Here is an 18,259-nt window from a genome sequence, read left to right as displayed (position 1 = left end):
AAATTATCTTAATGGCCAGTGATAGCCATCCTTGGTATTTTTGGGAGGATGCATTCCTTGACATGCTGGCGACAGGTTTATCCTGATTTCCTAAGTGGTGTGGTGATCGCCGAGACCCGGGGAAGAAAGGGTTAGCAAATCGGCGAGTAAGGTCAAAGAGCATTGGGGCTCCGTTATAGCTACTGTTAGCCTGAAACCAACCCTAGATCTGGTGATTGATACTGAAGCTTCCAGTAATGTCCTTGGGTCAAATGACCTGACGTCTAGATGACATGGCGAGGAACTCGAAGGCAAGCCATCGATCAGGCCAATAATCCTTGGGCTTAAACCTTAGCGGCCATAATTCAGCTCATAGACCGGCATGCCAATGTATAATTTTCTCCTGGTTCTCCAATAGCTTTACATAACCAAAGGCTTTATTTGATAAAGCGATCTCAAAATTGAAAGTTCACCTTTTCTGTGGTCTCCCATCTGTGTGTTTTTTAACAATCTTGAGCACTCTAGTTTGGAGATCTGGCTCATGAAGGACGAGTGTTCAAGAAAAGAAGTGCCTCAGAATGTCACAGACAACCACCTTGTAGCAACCAAGGAAAGAATGGTGATTTGAAGTATAGATTCCAAATGACTGCACTACAGCAATGGATGAGTCGACACGGCTGGAGCAGCAATAAAGAAACTGCAGGACACCGAGAATGGGGTGCTAAGCCTATCTTTCGGTCCGGAGTAGGTTTTTTGTGACCTTTCATCATACTTTGATGAACTGAACTCTAACCAATGCCTACGTTGACAATAGCATTACCAACCAAGAAATATACAAACTTTTTTAAAATAGAAGTACAATCTGTAACTTGTCCCGTAGCAGGACTGAGAATAAATAAAAGAAGATAAATTTGCTAGCGTCGTCAGAAGAGTTTGTACTATATAATGGTGGGCTCATGTTTATCAGAAAAAGAAATGATTCCGATGATGGAATGAGCAGCCTTTTAGAGAAAAATCTGGATCCAAGCTTCTGGAAATCGTTCAATTAATGTAATACGCCAAAATAAGATGATAGTTCCACCTAAATGTAAAATTTTGACATCAAGAAGAAAAACTCCCTTAGGTAGGCACTTTTCCTTGCATCTTAAAGAACACAACAATAACCTGATTCTTTATAACCATATGGGGGGGCTTGCCTCAGTGGTCACACACCGTGGAAACTAAAACGAAGGTTCCATATATTTGACCATAACCTGCTTTTGTCGTGGAGCATTCTGAAGAAATATTGTGGTCCGATTTATCTGTTGTCTATTTTATCGGATGTATTCGTACAAGATGTGTACTATCCGTACATTTTATCCAACAAAACAAGAGAGATAGAGAGAAGGAGAATGGGATCGCTGCACGATACTATTTGTCATTGTCCGCAAAAGGGCAGGGAGAAGGAGCGGAGGTGCAGCGACTCGCGCTCGATGAGCCACCGGATGTGGAGGAAGTCTTGAGCAAGGGAGCCTGCGGGCCTGGCGATTGGTAGCCGTAGAGCTCTTGAGCCTCGTTGAGAAGGTTGGCGAAGAGAGGGTGGCGGAGATGAGATATGGGGATCATGAACTTCCTGAAACCACCATCTCCTTCTTCTTCTTCGAGCCCCACGCGCACCACCAACCATCCCTTCTTCACCTTCATCCTCTTGTCCCCCGGCATTTTTTCAGTTGTATGGGAAGATATGGAAGAGTTTAATGGAATGGGAGGAGATCAGATGGAACTCTTGGCCGATGCTGGTGACTTTTTATAGGAGGGAGATTCAGTGTACTCGATACGCGGAATCCGCAGACCAGATTCTACCTCTAATTTTTCATTAATGAGCGATGATATGGCCGACGGTTTATAAGAGCCATGCACAGATCCAGTCTGCGGCACCGCAGAGTGATCTGGAGCGCTCGATGGCTGTTACCAGAAGATGAACAGCGTATCAAAGCCTTGTATATCATACACAGCATATCGTATTTGACGATCGTTCATGCAACGAGTGCTATATATGCAGCACTTTGGGGTGCAAACAGCTAACCTGGATCCTCCCATAACCATAGCAACTTTTACTCACCGAATCTCATTGTTTCCTTTTATTTTTAATCAAATAAAAATGGCATTACGTACCTCGCTCGTCCAGACACGTGTGGCAAGTGTGGAGATTGACTCTCTTCATTAAAACCTTTTCGACGAACTCTTATTCACTAAAACTGGGGAATCCAGTCGCTTAATTCCTATTTGATTTGTTCGTTCCCCTTCACTCTATTTTACTAGAGAGAGAGAGAGAGGGATCAAATGAAAACATGTATAAAAAAGGATATTAGTGCAGTGATGTAGAAGGGCAATGTTGGTATTATCCATTTCATTATTACATAGGTGTGCAGCTCTCGCATCCTGTGAGGCTTTGTTTCCCTGTTCATTTCAGCCTATGATTTTTAATCCTGTGGTTCTTTTGAGGCATTCTAACCTGGGATTTTTGGTTTTTAAACAAAAAGGAGAAAGACACATTGGCGATATAATTATCTGAGTGTTGATCTTCGATGCACCCACGTATTTGCTTGGCCATGTGTTAATTAATAATTTTCAGTAAGCATGGATATGAATATAGATATTCAACAAGTTAGTATTCATATATATTTTAAAAGGCTATGGTGTCAATCATATATTAAGCATATCCATATTTGCTACAAAGAAATACAGATATAAGCTAAAAATTATTTGGATATAAATAGAACTTTGAGTGAAATTCAATAATATGAATTAGTATAAATGACAAAATTACAGAGGATAGGAATAAAATCCACAATCAAGATCATATTGAATGCACAATGTCTAGGCAATGATCCAAGGTGTAGATATTAAACTTACATGAAAGTTGATCGCCAAAAGTCTTGGTCACTGATTTGATTAGAATTTGTATTAATAATTTATTAAAATCTTAAATTATTTTGATAAAACATATTAATAAATTTGTATATTAAATGCTACCATTACTTACTAATTGCAACATGAATAAACAGTAACATGAATTAACTATATTTTAAAGAACCCATAAGAAAAAAATTATATACAAATTCTCTTTTTTATTATATTGTAAGTTGTATAGCCATCCTCTTTGGGCATCATATAATGCCCTTCAATATATCTTCATGCACCAGCCTGAAGTGGAATTAGCAAGTTGAAAGAAGCTAGCTAGTCATGCCACTAATAATATACATGCCCTTGTAGGCTGTCAAAACACCCCCTTGCAGGCTGTTTCTCGCGTTGATTAGCAGCTGATGGGAATAGATAAATGCCGGCTCCGTAAAGAATTCCTCCTAGATATCTCACATGCAACACGGAAGCATAACTATCTAGTGATCAAGGCTGGCCCAACTCTTAGGCGACTGCGGTCGCCTAAGGCTCCGGCCCAAAAAAGACCCACTGTAAAAAAGATCTCAAAGGCAAAATGAAAAAAAAAAATTGCTCATATGAGTTTGCCTTAGGCCGGTCCACTGCAGAAAAGGCCTCAAAGACAAAACGGCCTTAGACTTCCAAATATATTGAGCCGCTCTTGCCAATGATCGGCGAACATGGACACAATGGCTGGGACTAGGGTTCCGAGCCCACCAACCACTCGTCATAGAATGGCTGCCAATACTGGCCTCTTCCCTCGATCGGTGGCGGGCTCCTCCATTAATCTATCCGGCCACTTTGCCATTCTTTGAGGAAGTCATGGTGTTGAAGTGCATGCATGGTGGCTAACAATTATGATGATGATGATGGAGAGAGATGAGATTCTTTTTTCCTTTTATATATTCTTTAGAGGTGGTGTTGGGAAATAATGAATGGAGGTGTGTGGAAAAATGGAATTCTGCTTTCCATCCAGCCTAAAGGGCACTGCTTTGTCCTAGAGTGGAGGAGGCTTTCTGCCACCGTAGTTTTGGAGGGTGTCTTTGCCCATGTTTATCAGAGAGAGATTCGTAGGGTCGGAGGGCTCTCTCTCTCCCACCATCATATTGGGGGATGAGAAAATGGGGTCAATTCTGACTTGGGCCACTAAACTTTGCTTCTGTCTTTTGAGATGTTTGACTCTTCTGCACCCTCGGCTCTTGTTGTCACCATCAAATGATGTCTGAATTCATGTAGCCACATGCCATTCAATTATACATGGTCCAACTTTGCCTCATGATAACCTTGAATTGACTCCTATTGTTACAGTCTATTAGTAGTTGATATGTGTGATGCATGCGGCTAGATTTTTTTTTTCTCTTTTTTTCTTTTTGTGAAGCAGGATGGAAGGAAGTTTGCTGAATTAAAAACTAATTGAAAGAAGTGATCGGTGAATATTACCATATATATAGGATCTGTTTGGAAAATTCAGCAGGATTAGGTTGAATTCCTATATAAATCAAGCCTATTAACCTGCCAGTTTTTTTTCTCTAAAAGCCCATCCTAGGATAAAAAAAAAAAAACTATGGAGTCTTTTTTTTTCTCTTATAGAATTTCGCCTGAAGAGGAATCTGGTTGGTATGGGCCTTGTTTAAACAAACTCCATAATCCATGATCCAGTAGGATGTCCAGCAAGATTTATGATCCAATGAATTATTTAGGCTGGATTTCCTAAACATGCCCTAAGTTTTAATTTACGTGAAATATGTGGTGCCAAATTTTATGTATGGAGAATAATCACACTAAACATGATGCAAATAGCATTTTAGTGCCATTTAGAAAGAGTAAAAAAAAAGAAACAGATAATAGAATCAAAAGGAAAAGCAAATCACATTAAAAAATATGTCTAAGAGATGTGCAAGCCTTCCCTTTATAGCATACTGTGTTTTGATGAGGTTTATTGGGGCCATGTGGGCCATGATAGCTTGGTGGATGTTTGTTTGATTGGCTTGCTCATCATTAGATTGCCTTACCATGCAATAATTCAAGAGCTAAGTTATAATATTTTGGAGAGTGCTTTAGAGAGGCTTTTAAAAGTGGATTCCACCTTCCCACCGAGGAGAGGAAGAAGTTCATGTTCCCACCGAGGATTGGTGGGCAATAAAGCATGGAGCGTTTCTTTCTTCTTTATTATTTGAAAAAGAAAATATTTAGTAATTCCCTCTCTCCTCTCTCAAAAAAGGTCTAGCTTGCTTAGTCATATAATAGATATGACTAAGCATAAAAAACAAGTTTCATAAAAAAAATTTCTAGCTATATTAGTAAGCCTTATTCCTCTCTCTCCTCTCTCAAATAAAGTTTTCATAAATATTTAGTAAGCGACCAGTGTAAAATTCAGTTTTCTAGCCATGTTAGTTGCATAAAAAAAGTTTGCATTTTTTCTCTCTCTCAAATAAGGCATAAACTTTATTTTATTTATTTATTATTATTTATTTTTGAGAGAGAGAGAGGGAATTATATCCACATATAATGACTTAGGCAGTTGCTAGATAAAAGATATGGCCACTAGGGAAGGCCCTAATTCATGGATTTTTTTTTTTTGTGAATATGGCACAAATGTTTATATGTTTTTTTTCTTACTTATTTGGTGTCTTTTAAATTTCAAAAGAAAAAAAAATGGTGAAAATGATGGTTAGGTGTTTTGCATCACATTATTTGATCAAGTTCAATGGAAAGCTAACCAAATTAATAACGGGCATTTCCTCCCCATCCTTTATGATGCAGGATATTTCCAAGCATGCATTTAATCTGAATTCTTTCTTTACTGGTCGTTGATTGCTTTCAATAGAAAAGCTATTTATAGTTTCAGACAATTGGTTAAATTGCTCATACGGATGAGTCCACCATTTTACATGATCATGGATCGAATCAAATCTTGTATGGGTAGCATTCTATCTTCCTGACAGCAGCTTCTTAAATATCTCGTTAGGTATATTCCAAGAAAAAAACATTCAAAAAATGCCCAAAGATTTCTTTATAAAATAAGTAGACTGCGTGTGTGCTTGCATGCATATTTTAACAAGTTTCTACTAACAGTGTAAACCATGCATGAGGTGTGATTAAAGTGGGATTATGATTTATATCCTTTTTTCCCCTCCGATGTCACTACTTTCTTCGCAATGGGAGCATGCTGCATAATCTCCACATCGATGTGGATTTGATGCCTTAAGATTGATCTCTTTTTTTTAGTGGTGCATAACCACTCACCTTAGGTACATGCCACTATGATCACATCAATTGTGATTATTTGAAATAGATTTGATACATATACTCATATTGTAATTAGTTATACGTGTTTATTACTACAACAATACTTGTTTTCCCAGTCACTTATTTGAGACTTTATTTCAAATTATGCATTTATTAAGAAAAGAGCATTACAATTGGATGGAAGTAAGATGCACATCATTATATGGAAATGTTAACACATGGCCTCACAACCATGCATCTAACTACGTTGAGGGTTTACATTATATGTTGCATACCTTTGATATTTGTGTTTGGTGTATGGCCACTTCTTGACTCACCATAGAATAAAATTATCAATGTATCTTTGCTTTAAGAAAAATGTCAATCTATAACACTCAAGCTTATAGTGGAAATGAGATTAATGCTGCTTAGTGGACTTAACCTGCATTCTAAACCATAGAAGCAGGATTATAGAGTTGTTCATGAGGAGTTCATGTTAATCCACATGAAGACTAAGACGGTCTCCGATCATTACCATGCATCTACAATGCAAATAGTGCGAGGGTTACTGCCATAATTAGAGGGTCCACTTCAATCAGCTTTTGGCCATAGAGCTAAGGTTTCCAACAGGGCTCTTTGGGCCATTGACATATCCGAACAGGAACATTTATCTCCAATTATTTGTCACAGACTTGGGCTACGAGGTCTCTGATGTCTGGAGTGAAGACTGAAGACAAGCCTTCTCTTTTAATCTTTCTATCACTGCTAAATAAAACCACAAATTACTTTAAGATGCTTGCCCAAAAACAAAACCATAGAGAGATTTTTGGGCCCACATGTCTATATCCTTGTAATTAACATTGGTATGCACCCTCTTATGCTATGCTATTGAATGCAACGTCACTATTGAATGCTTCTTCTTCAAGGCTCATAAATTCTTCCATGGAAACTCTAGGCTAGAAATATAACCATGGAACCAAGGATACAAGGAACTCTTTGTTTACAGGGATGGAGATCAACTCTTATTATAATAACTCAGGTTTAAATACTTAAAATGCATAAACCAAGACTCCCAGAACCTCTGGGTGCAAAGCAGAGAAATTTAATCACCAGGACAAGCCCTAATTCTGATACAAGGAACTCTCAAACACTGTCCTTTTTAGCTTAAAAAAAATTCTTTTTGCTAAAAAGATTTGACTTAGGCAAAGGCAAAACTATTCACCTATTACTGAATCTTTATTGATTACTCTGCATAAATTTAAGGTCAACTGGATGAAAGCAAAAATTATTAGGCTCATAAAAATGTGCATCGGAGCTAGCTGAGTTAGTAAATAGAAATTATTAAAAAATATTCTCAGACAACGCAAATGGAAAACAATTGGACTGATTGCAGGATTCTTACCAAATAATAATAATAATAATGCTGATAACCTTATTGAGCGGTTCACTCCAAATGCATTACATTTATGTCAAGATAAAGAATGTTTAAGTAACTAAAAATTACTTAAATATTTATTATATATTAAGTAATTTTACTGACGAGCAATAATTGGTGACACTAGATAGAACAATGTCGTATTTATTATATATCCTTCTGAAATAGGTAAGTAACTGCATTTAAGGAAAGGAAACTTCCTTGTGTTGTGACACTCTATATGAAGAGAAATTTCAGGTAGGGAAGCAAGATATCACAAGGGCTGTCTTGTTTTTCTCTCTCACTCCATGTTGACTAAATGCAACCACCCAATATGGAAATGAGGAAGTCAACAGTCTCTTCAAATGCCATCCATCATGCACAAAAAGGGAGCCCTCCTTCCTCAACTTTCTAACATGCTGAAAAGATGAGCTGAGATTCTGGCTGGAGGGCTCCACCTTGACCTAAGGGAAAGCTACTAGCCCATCATTCCAATCTGGTGATCTTAGACAATCCATTTGACTTCGATCTTTCACCATTGATCTTCTACAGAGTGTACAAGACTGCAGCACACTCCATGAATTGGTAGAATCAGCATATTTGATGAACAGCACACTTAGGGACAATGGCTTTTCTGAGAAGAGTCTCGGGGATGATGTTTATATATCTGTTCTGACATTCAAAGACTGCATCAATTTTTGGGGCATGCCCATGCATTATGAACATATATTAGGGTCCACATATGACTGCTGTTACATACTGAATCATATATGTTTATGATCATATAAATGGTGTCGTTAATGGTCATAATGATTGCATTTTAACATTGCTGCAAATTTGTATAAAATGGCAATATTTAAATATAGAAGATCCATAATTTGTTCATTTCTGTTACAAGATGCTACATGTTCTTGTGATGGGGTAATGCATCTATAATGCCAGGCAGAGTAATTTAATTATGTTTGGATTTAACTGTTTATAATGGATGAAGAAGTTTCCACTAGTCATAGATGCTGCAGAAAGCGACTTTCAATTATAGAAGGGCTTTTTTCCGTTGACTTTTTATTTTTATTTTTTTGAGGAAATTATTTAATAGTTTATAACTATTGAGGAAGAAATAAGAAAACGCTCCTTAGACTTCAAAGGTACATGGCTCATTATATGGCAGCCTTCACAGTGAACAAGGCTAGACAATTCCATGACTTATGTTCAAGCAGGCATTCCATTGGGAACTTTCCTTCAAAAATATATAAAATATAAAGAGTGAGGAAACAATGTGCAATGACAAGCACTGGTGATCTGTGAATTACGACTTGGCGAGAAATGATACTGTGGCTGGGTGAAATGAAGGAAGTGGACAGCAGAGAATAAAAAGCATGAATGCAGGGCTTAAATCTAATCAATTGTATAAAATTTTCTAGAAGGCTCTCCCTGGACCCTAATAGAATAAGATATGATGCGTAGATATGAGATGCCATAGATAGCATATGATGCTGAAGTGCAAGTAGAACATCATCAATGATCTACAACTTATTTGGAAAGCTGTCTTCAACCCATTTACTACTTAGGCTTGGACATGAGCCCTTTCCCAGGTGCAGCATCTCATTTGCTCATCCATGATATAATCAGCAACAGAATGCTTTCCTTCCACAAGCACAGATCATCAGTACATTCAATGCAACCAAAGATAAGCGAAGCTACAAAAGTAGTTGTCCCTAAAAAATGCACAACCTGACAGAATGCCATGATAATAATGAGCAGGTATAGGCCAAGACCTGAATCTAGATGTAAGCATGAACTTTCAACCCAAAATCGATATAAGTAAGATCCATCAACTGTTCTAGCTCTTGCTACTTATTTTTCCCCATGCCAAAGGGCGGCTAGTTTACACTAGAATACTCTCAGCATAAACCCTAGAAAGGGCCACTGTGATGTCGCAGTCTAAAATACATGTCAGCATGGTCAGTATTATTGTTATGACTGGAAACAAGATGAAATTTGTACAACTTAATGGAGAAATCCCGTGTTTGCACTGTTATTACTGGTATCCAAAAAAATAGTGTCCAACTTGTTGAGATGTTTACGTACAATCTAAATTAAAAAAAAAAAAAAAACTCAATTCCATGCTTTTAACTTCCCAGTTTTCCTATTATCAAGGCTTTTAGTAACTACCAGGTATTGTGTATATAAAAGGATTCAGTTGCGAGGTATCTCAACTATAATTTAGCTAAAGCGTAGGGTATATTCTAGTCCAGAGGTGGGTTCGTGTATTCTGCCAGGCTAAATGATGACCATTTTTCTTCTCTTTTCTTTTTGAGGAAGCAAAAAACTAGATGACCAGGTAAAATCTGATATTCATTAACTAAGACCAAATCCATATCAGAAGAGAGCACTCCAAACGCCATCATCTCCCTCACCGCATCTTTTATGAACCTTCCTTCATCCTCTCATCTGATTTGCAGATCCCGCTGCAACTCCAATCGAATGATTGCAATGCACACATTTCCTGCCTGGGCCTTCCACTCACAGTCTGCAGAAAAAAAAGCAATGATAGATTACTACATTATTTGGAAGAGAATCATCAGAAACAACAATAACCTAGAAGCATGCTGCAACCTGGTGGAGTTCCACAGCACATGTTACGCTCATCTATGTGCTCAACTTCAAGGCCAAATAAGCCAAGAGCCAAGTGATACATCTTCATTAGCATATTTTGTGCAGTATAGGCCTGCACAATAACCAACTTATCAGAATGCTATCATCATTTCCTGCCATACCAAAATATCTTATTTTGCCCTATTCTTACTGGTTGATTGAATGTATGTGGCTAGATCTTTCGAGACGGCATAGATCTGCCCGGTTGCATGACGGAAGTATTTGTTTCCTTCCTCTCCCAAATTTCAGTATTCAGGCTCACGATACTTCACATTCCTAAAACACATATGAACCATTCAGACATAAAAATTATTAACATTTTTCCTCTTAAAATATAACTTTTTCATGTGAACAATAACTAGATGCTTACTTCTGAGAAAGAACAGGGCCAGATTTCATACACCCAATGTAGGTCCTGGGCTTTGCTCTGTGACGAGCAAGAGTAGCAGCAAGCATACCTGCAGTATGGATGAAATATTTCAGCAATCTTCGTCAACCATGAGTGCAGCAGGAGGAAAATCTTCAATAATTGAGGTCCAAGTACAAACCTAGATTAACATGGACATCATCATCCACCTTGACATAAAAGTCGGCATCCCATTTGGGCCAATTGCAGTAGCAAAAAATATTTTTGTTTTTGCAGATAGTTTCATGATAACCTTTCAACATGATCCTGTAACAATGAGCAAACGCAGTCAGGTTGCATATAAAATATGATTTCATTAAGTCTGGAATTCTTACTATCAGAACACTCGCAGAATATGCCTCACCAGCCTAAGGAAATCATTATGCTGAGCCTCTTCTGCATCAATAGCCTGATCAAGAATGCTATGGGATGTCGCACTGCATAGAAATAACTGTGGTTAGCATTGGATTGTCCAGCAGTAAATGTGCTGCCTCTATTTATTATTGTAACAGATTATGGCTAATAGCTAGAAAAGTCTTCACAGGGATAATCGAAGAAAAAGCAACATATACCATGGGAGACGTTTGAAAAGAAAATAGTTTAAGTAGAAAATAAACAAGTTAAAACGTGAAAAGCCAGCAAAAAAATGTTCCACCAACCCTACAGGATGATAGTGGAAAGATATGCATGATTTAGTTATTCAAGACAGAACAAATGGATAATTTGTTAACCAAGTATCATGGTGACTTCCTTCTACTTAAACACACTTTATTTAAATATAGATTTCTTGAAAGAGAAGGCAGGGGGAGGGACTGGTGATGAAGGGCAGGACTTCGTGGGGATGGGATTTAAAGAGGGAGAATTACTCATACCTAATAGTTAAAGGCTCCTATTTGGCTGCACTATTAGATCAAGATTCTCAACAGAAGTTTAGAATAAAGAAGGTGTTCATGAAATTAGCGAGCAAGTAATCGGATCAATCCCTCTAGGCAAATAAAACATATATCTTCTCTGGTGGAAGCTCTACCAAAATAGGCCTACCCCTTTAGGGATATATAATGTCTATCAACAATATATATACAATAATTCCTGATTGTATAATTATCATGTTGGATCAACCCAACCCAAGCTCAGTCAGATCATCAGTCAGGTTGTCAGTTCAGATCATAATCAGGTAATCAAATAAAAATGTTCCAACCAAAGCCCGACAAATAAGGTTTTGCATTCCAGTTTCAGCCAAACCTTGATAGCCTAGTTTCTCTTCATGTCATATTAGTTACTCCACGGTTAGTTTCAATATGCAAAGGATCTAGTCTTTCTAACTCAAGTTTTCAAACCACTCCACCACCCTCTCTATGTTGTCAAACTCCTTCAAGCTCAAAGCCTTTCTCCAGAAGTAGTTCATATTTTTTGTCTCCTTTGGTCATCACATTTTCAAATTTTATTTCTTGACTATTTCCTCTATTTTAATCACTCAATTTGGATCCAAATATCTCTCCATGTCTGCATGTGCATGCGCGCTTGCATGTGCAATCTAAGCTATTGAAAGGTGGTGTTAAAAATGCAAACTCATTACTACATGAAAGATCCGTCAAGCAATTCACGACAACTTCCAATGAAAATACTACATACTAAAAGTTAGACCCCTACCCCATATGTACAAAATCACATGTAAATCCAACTCTTCTATCAAAGCACTACAATGTTCCAACTTTGACCACAATCTATCTACTAGAACTCTTTTAATTCTGAAAAGATGGCTAAGATAAATCTCCCTCACTTCAAATCCTTCACAATGTAGAAGAGCATGTTGGGCATCACCAATGAAACTATAAAGCTTGGGTGCCATCCTTCACTTGTCCTGATGAGGGGAATTAACAAACAGAAGACTCTGCCTATATCAAGAAGAAGAACAATAAGAAAAGGAAATAGAGAATGGGAGGGGGGAGGAGAAAAGGATTCTGGGAAGAGATAGGTGCTTGGAGGTGGACGAGAACCAGGTGAGCCTCCGGCCCTATCCCCCATTTTTTCATCTGTTATGTAGACTAATTGGATCCAGCAATTGATTAGGTTGAATTTCTGGAGTGCTTTGGATTGTCCAATCACCAGACTGGCTGGGGCCCTTTTCTTTTCCATCTCATGTAACTTCATTCTCCTGAGGTGAGCCATGCATGCTTCCTTCGAACGAAAGAAAGGAGAAAGGAAGCTTTAATCTTAACCATCTGATCACATGATCAAGTGATTCGGGATTCTACAGGCTATCTGAAGTAGCATGATGGGAAAGCAAGCATGTCCAATAAGAAGGATTTATTAGCCATGCATATTGTGTTGTGTTGTAGCGGCATATGACAAAATTTCCCAAATTTGCCATGTCCAGTATCACCGGCTACTACGCTAGTCTTTGAAGCTTAATAAAAGGAAACATAAAATAGATCATGCTGCCAACTAGGTCAAGATTAGTAGGTCAAAATAAGGAGTATCCGTGCCTTGCTTAGACATAACATTAACATCTTTACCCATTATTTTGTCAACCTCAAGTAGATTTGTTCATTACAAGGAATCAAAAATTAGATCAACCAATAAAATTCATCAACATTTCCTACCAACTACCTCTCATTTGTAAAATTAGATCAAACACTTCTTAACCCAACCCACATCAATATCATCCTCATTTTAGATTAGCTAACTATATTAGCATAATAAACTTAGTAAATATCTGCAATACATGTAAACATACTGCTCATGCTGTCTACGGTATTCTCCTCCATGCTAAGTTATTTATAAGTGAAATTGTTGTTGGATATTGACCTAGTTCTTAAACATACCATCCCTTTCCTTCTCCTCTATCAATCTTGTTGGTTCTTCTCCATCAAAATATTGGAGTGTTGTGGTTCCCTCTATTTTGATACTTAAGGGGTTGACACCCTCCGAGGGCTATTGCCCCGTCTACACAAGAACTTCTATGCTACCATGATACCAGTATTGATGAAATCCACCAAGTTTTTATCTAGACAAGCAAACTCTTCAAAAAGTTGTCCCCACGGCCCTCCTTGTTCTAAGGCTACCTGGCAACAATAAATTCAGTATTCTTTACCCACCTCTTCTTCTGAATTCAACATCCTTTACCCAAATCTTCGTCTCCATCCTAACCCCCAGGTAGTACAAGCAACATAAAAAACAGCAAAAATGACATTATTCTCCATGAATGGATACCATGAATCTTTTTTTTTTCTTTTACCCAACATGAAGCCTTAAAAGACCTAGGCACACCCTTCCAACCTCCTTCCTTAATTCTTAGACATTTGTCTTTCAAATCCAAATAAGATTGCACAAATGATTAGAGGAGACAGTACAAAGGCAATCTTAGAGCCTCCAAGGCAACATTACATCAACCAAGATCAGACATGGTCATTCCCCAAGTTATGGTTCTCATGCTTAAAGCATTCTTTTGCCAACTTCTTGTGGTGGCCAACTGGCATGCCATGTAGATGGTGCAATAATGCTAATTAAGGTACGTTGTACCGGTTAGCACTATACTATACTGGGCATACTGAATCAATACATATCTTGTACCATATCGATGCTCGGTACATCTTTTCATCTCGTACTATATCACATACTGACACTGTAACAAGATGGCACCTGTATATGATGTGATACCAAGACTGCGAATCTTGATGCTAATCATTTTTAAAATCAATATATATATAGATATATATAGAGAGAGAAAGAAGATTACATACTTTACATTAATTCTTGAAAAAAGATTTAATGATCTTGAAACCAATATGCATCATTCAAATTGAAGATCCATATCATTAAAGATGATCTACATTATAAAAAAAATTCTAGCCACAAAAAAAATCCATTTTGGTGGTCTCTAGCCTATGCATCAAGTGCGCACAAAAATGAAATGGTAACAATTGCACTAGTATGCTAAAATACATGATGCAATATATATAAATTGAAAATCAACTTACATTGATCATTGTTGTACATTTTAAAATATGGATAGATTTAAATTCACTATATTTTGATGATTAGATCATAGCAAAGCATAGTATGTGCTATTTAAACTGTTCATTTCTATGCCCTCTTAATGCTAGGCTAAAGATCACAAAAGACAAATGAGTTTTTGTTTCTAGGCATTTTTTATAGTGTAAAACATCTTTAACAGTTTAGATTTTCAAATTGGATGGTCATCATTAATTTTGAATTGTTAATTTTTTTTCAAGAAAATTCCTCCTATGTTGTGCTTAATACATAATACTTTATACATAGCCAATCCCAAGGCTGGGTAACGGAGTGTTGCGGTAGGATGACGACCAACAAAAAACTAAGTCACATTGTATGAATATAAAAGAAGGGATGTCGTTCATATGGTAGAGCGCTCACTTTGCATGCAAAAGGCACGATGTTTGATTCCCCGTGAAATTGTAGCCGACCCCAACTAGTTTGGGTTTAAGACTTTTTTTTCTAGGAGTTAATCTAAAGTGTGCAGTACAACTCATATATGTATGGTGTGAGCATGTGTGTGCACGTTGCCATGGTGCAATATTATTAGATTATTCTCCTACTCATAAGATCAACTAAAATGGTAAGTTATAAAATCAACCAAATTTCAGGAAATATGGCATTGCACTAACACACTATATGATCACAAATGCATATCGTTCATGCATAATGCATAATGCAAACCTTGCCTGAATGCACCATGGAAATCCATCAATTGCAGATAACTACTCCTAATATTTGGTAAGAGGCATGACATATCTTGGCACTTTTAGTCAAATCACTTCACTACTTGAGAAAGTACTTTATCTGGAACATGTTGTACTTCATAGATATTATGTCAATGCCGCCAAAGAAAAATAAACCCTTCATGTCTTTAGATGTTTATCTTTTATCAATAAGGTATAACGACCACTGCAAATTTAGTACCAATCTAACTTCACTTTTGAAATTCTAAAGCTTAGCTAATGTCCAACTTTCTTCCTAAAATTGGTATTTAATACAACATACCATAAACAGCTCAAGTTTGAGTATCAAATGTATTATTGGGCTTCATATTTAATATTTTCAAATCTGTGCACCATTTGCCATTCATATTTCCAGTACCCCTTTCTAAATGAATTTCATCTCTATCTATTCATAGATTATCTTCTATGTTATCAACACATCCCAATTTCATTTACTCATTCACTATTTTAACTATCTTCCTTCCTAACATGAATGCCAGCTTCCTAAAATTTATTGTCTTTGAAATTATAATTCCACCCAAAGCATGGTTTTCTATTTCCTATATCAAGAGATACCAGATACAGTTGGACAAATAATTAAGTACATCCACCAAAAATCGAAGATACGGGAAGAAACTATATTTTGACTCAGAAACTAGCCTGTACTTATAAATTACCTGTGACCAATCATGAATCGGATGACAATTCCTTTCTCACGCTCTAGTTGTTGGAGCTTTTCACCTGGGGAAAGGCATGTGATGTAAGGTCTATTATAAATATAAAAAATAGTAAAAAAGGTGAAGCTAACTAAAAAGAATTAGAAGTTCTTACAACATTTTCAAGAATTTTGAGACCTCATTATAAATATGAACGACCAAATGTTTACTTTGATTATTACTGCAACAGCCAAATATTAATTGCAGCATATTCATGTGCTTGCCATATAAAATCGCATTCAGTACTAAAACATTCAGATACTTAAAATCCTTGTTCTTTCGCCCCTGAGACCAGGGAGTCCAAAATGAGCATATTCTCCATGAACTATTATATCCAGTTAGATTTAACATTTTGACTGTTTATGGATCCAAAAAAATTCATGTGGAGCACTAAAGCAAGACGGCAAAACAAGCATAATTCTAACTGGACAATGATGTGATCGTTGAAAAAGGGTTATTAGGAGGGTTGGGGAGAAGCAAACCTTGAGGCATCCAGGTGTCTCTGACCGAGTCCCGCCTCTTCCTGCTGCTAAATGCAGTATTTATCCCGATCACAACGGAAGCCTTCTTCCTCTGCTGGTTGGATGAAGGGATTGACGGGTGACCATCCAGTCTCATCAACTCTTTAGAGCTCCGAGTGGCTGCGAGCTCCATCTGGAGCGTAGCTATTGTTTTGTCCAGAGACCTGAACAACAATCAGATGACCATGAGTTTGATCGAACTCGGTTCTTGAGAACGAGGGAGAAAAAATTACGCCAAAGCGACATTATTCAAGATTCTTATACGCACTGTATAGATTCGTGGGTCTTGGTCACCTCTCCCATTATATCCTTATCCAGGCGAGGCTTCTGATGTCAATAATAATTTAAAATTAGAGAAGAATTCAGCTTAGGGAGAACAGAATCTGCCACAATATTTACTTGGCTGTGAGAATCAAGGCTGACCTTTTTCGTGGTGCATTCACCCGAGATGAGCTGCAGCTCTTTCTCCTGCCGCTGCCTCGAGGTAATATGGCCATTCGAGTCTGGGGCGGTCCAGAACCTTCCACATCAAACCACCAACCATTAGACCAATCAAACCAGCAAAAAAACAGAAAGAAAACAAACAAAAAACAAGTCAAATTTTCAGAAGAGAAATGAATCAAATTGACAAAGAAAGAGCATGTAGTAAAACTAGCTCAAGAACCGAAGGAAAAAAAATATATACCGATTAAACAATCGCTACAAGGAATAGGGGGGGAAAAATCTTTGAAAAAATAACGACAAAACGGGTTTTGTCACGAATCGAGATCCTGATTCTGTTCGGTAAGTAATTTTGGAACGAGATTTGAGTTGAGAATGAGAGCAGTCTGAAAACGAAAAAGAAGCCACCTGTCCGCAAACAGTACTCCAACGCCGAAGCCGACGACACAGGCAATCAGTATCCATCTCGCCGAGACTCTACTCTCCCCACAGCCGCCGCCGCCGCTTCGGACCTTCATCGGCTTCTCCCGATCCCTCCTTCGCTTCTTCTCCTCGTCCCCTCTCCCTCTCTTCGCTCCACCTCTCTCGGGTCTCAGATCGAGCCAGAGAGAAGGAGGGGGACGGCTGGGAGGAGGGGGGCAAAGAGAGGAGGGAAGAAGAGACAAAATACCCGCAATGAAGCAGGAGGGCGCGGCGAGTAATGCGGCAATGTAACGCCGTGAGTTTAAAGCTAGCGAAACGGCAACGCCAATGCGAAGCAAAAGCCCCTTCCGTCTTATGCCTTCCTACGAGGCGATGGAAACGGAGCCAAGCCTTGCTATGGACTCTCCTCCTGCCGTTACCTCACCCTCGGTGGACCCTGCGCCGCTGCTTCGAAGAAGAACTCCACTCTCTTCCCCCTCTTTCGTCGGTTTAATAAGATTTCCATAAAGTTAGGTGTCTCCTGTGCATTCCCCGCGACGTTACAAACCGGTCTGCTAAAGCTAGAGGTGTCCACCGTGCATTTCCGGCAAATTCACGAACCGGCGTGGTTCGTAACCTCTTGGGTGAATTTCCAATGGGGCCGTGCAGCGACGGTTATTAGATTTTGGACAGTTGGTCCGAGGCCGGGTTACTTTGTTGGTAGGTTGGAACATAAAAATATGTCGAATTCAATTTGTCGTGGCAGCTTGGAAAATTGATAACGCGTTTGCTTCGGCACGACCGCCTGAAGCGTTTTCTGAATGTACCTGTATAAAAAA

The 18,259-nt window shown here is 38.2% G+C and overlaps 1 pseudogene; it reads right to left on the bottom strand.

Annotated features, from left to right (window-relative positions):
• Positions 1-9,549: 9,549 nt before the first annotated feature.
• On the bottom strand, positions 9,550-17,886 carry LOC103701830 (annotated as a pseudogene).
• Positions 17,887-18,259: the final 373 nt, after the last annotated feature.

This window comes from Phoenix dactylifera, chromosome 9 (assembly GCF_009389715.1).
Source record: "Phoenix dactylifera cultivar Barhee BC4 chromosome 9, palm_55x_up_171113_PBpolish2nd_filt_p, whole genome shotgun sequence".
NCBI lineage: Eukaryota > Viridiplantae > Streptophyta > Magnoliopsida > Arecales > Arecaceae > Phoenix > Phoenix dactylifera.
The sequence above is the reverse complement of the archived record's forward strand: the minus strand, read 5'-3'. Positions and strand labels throughout refer to the sequence as shown.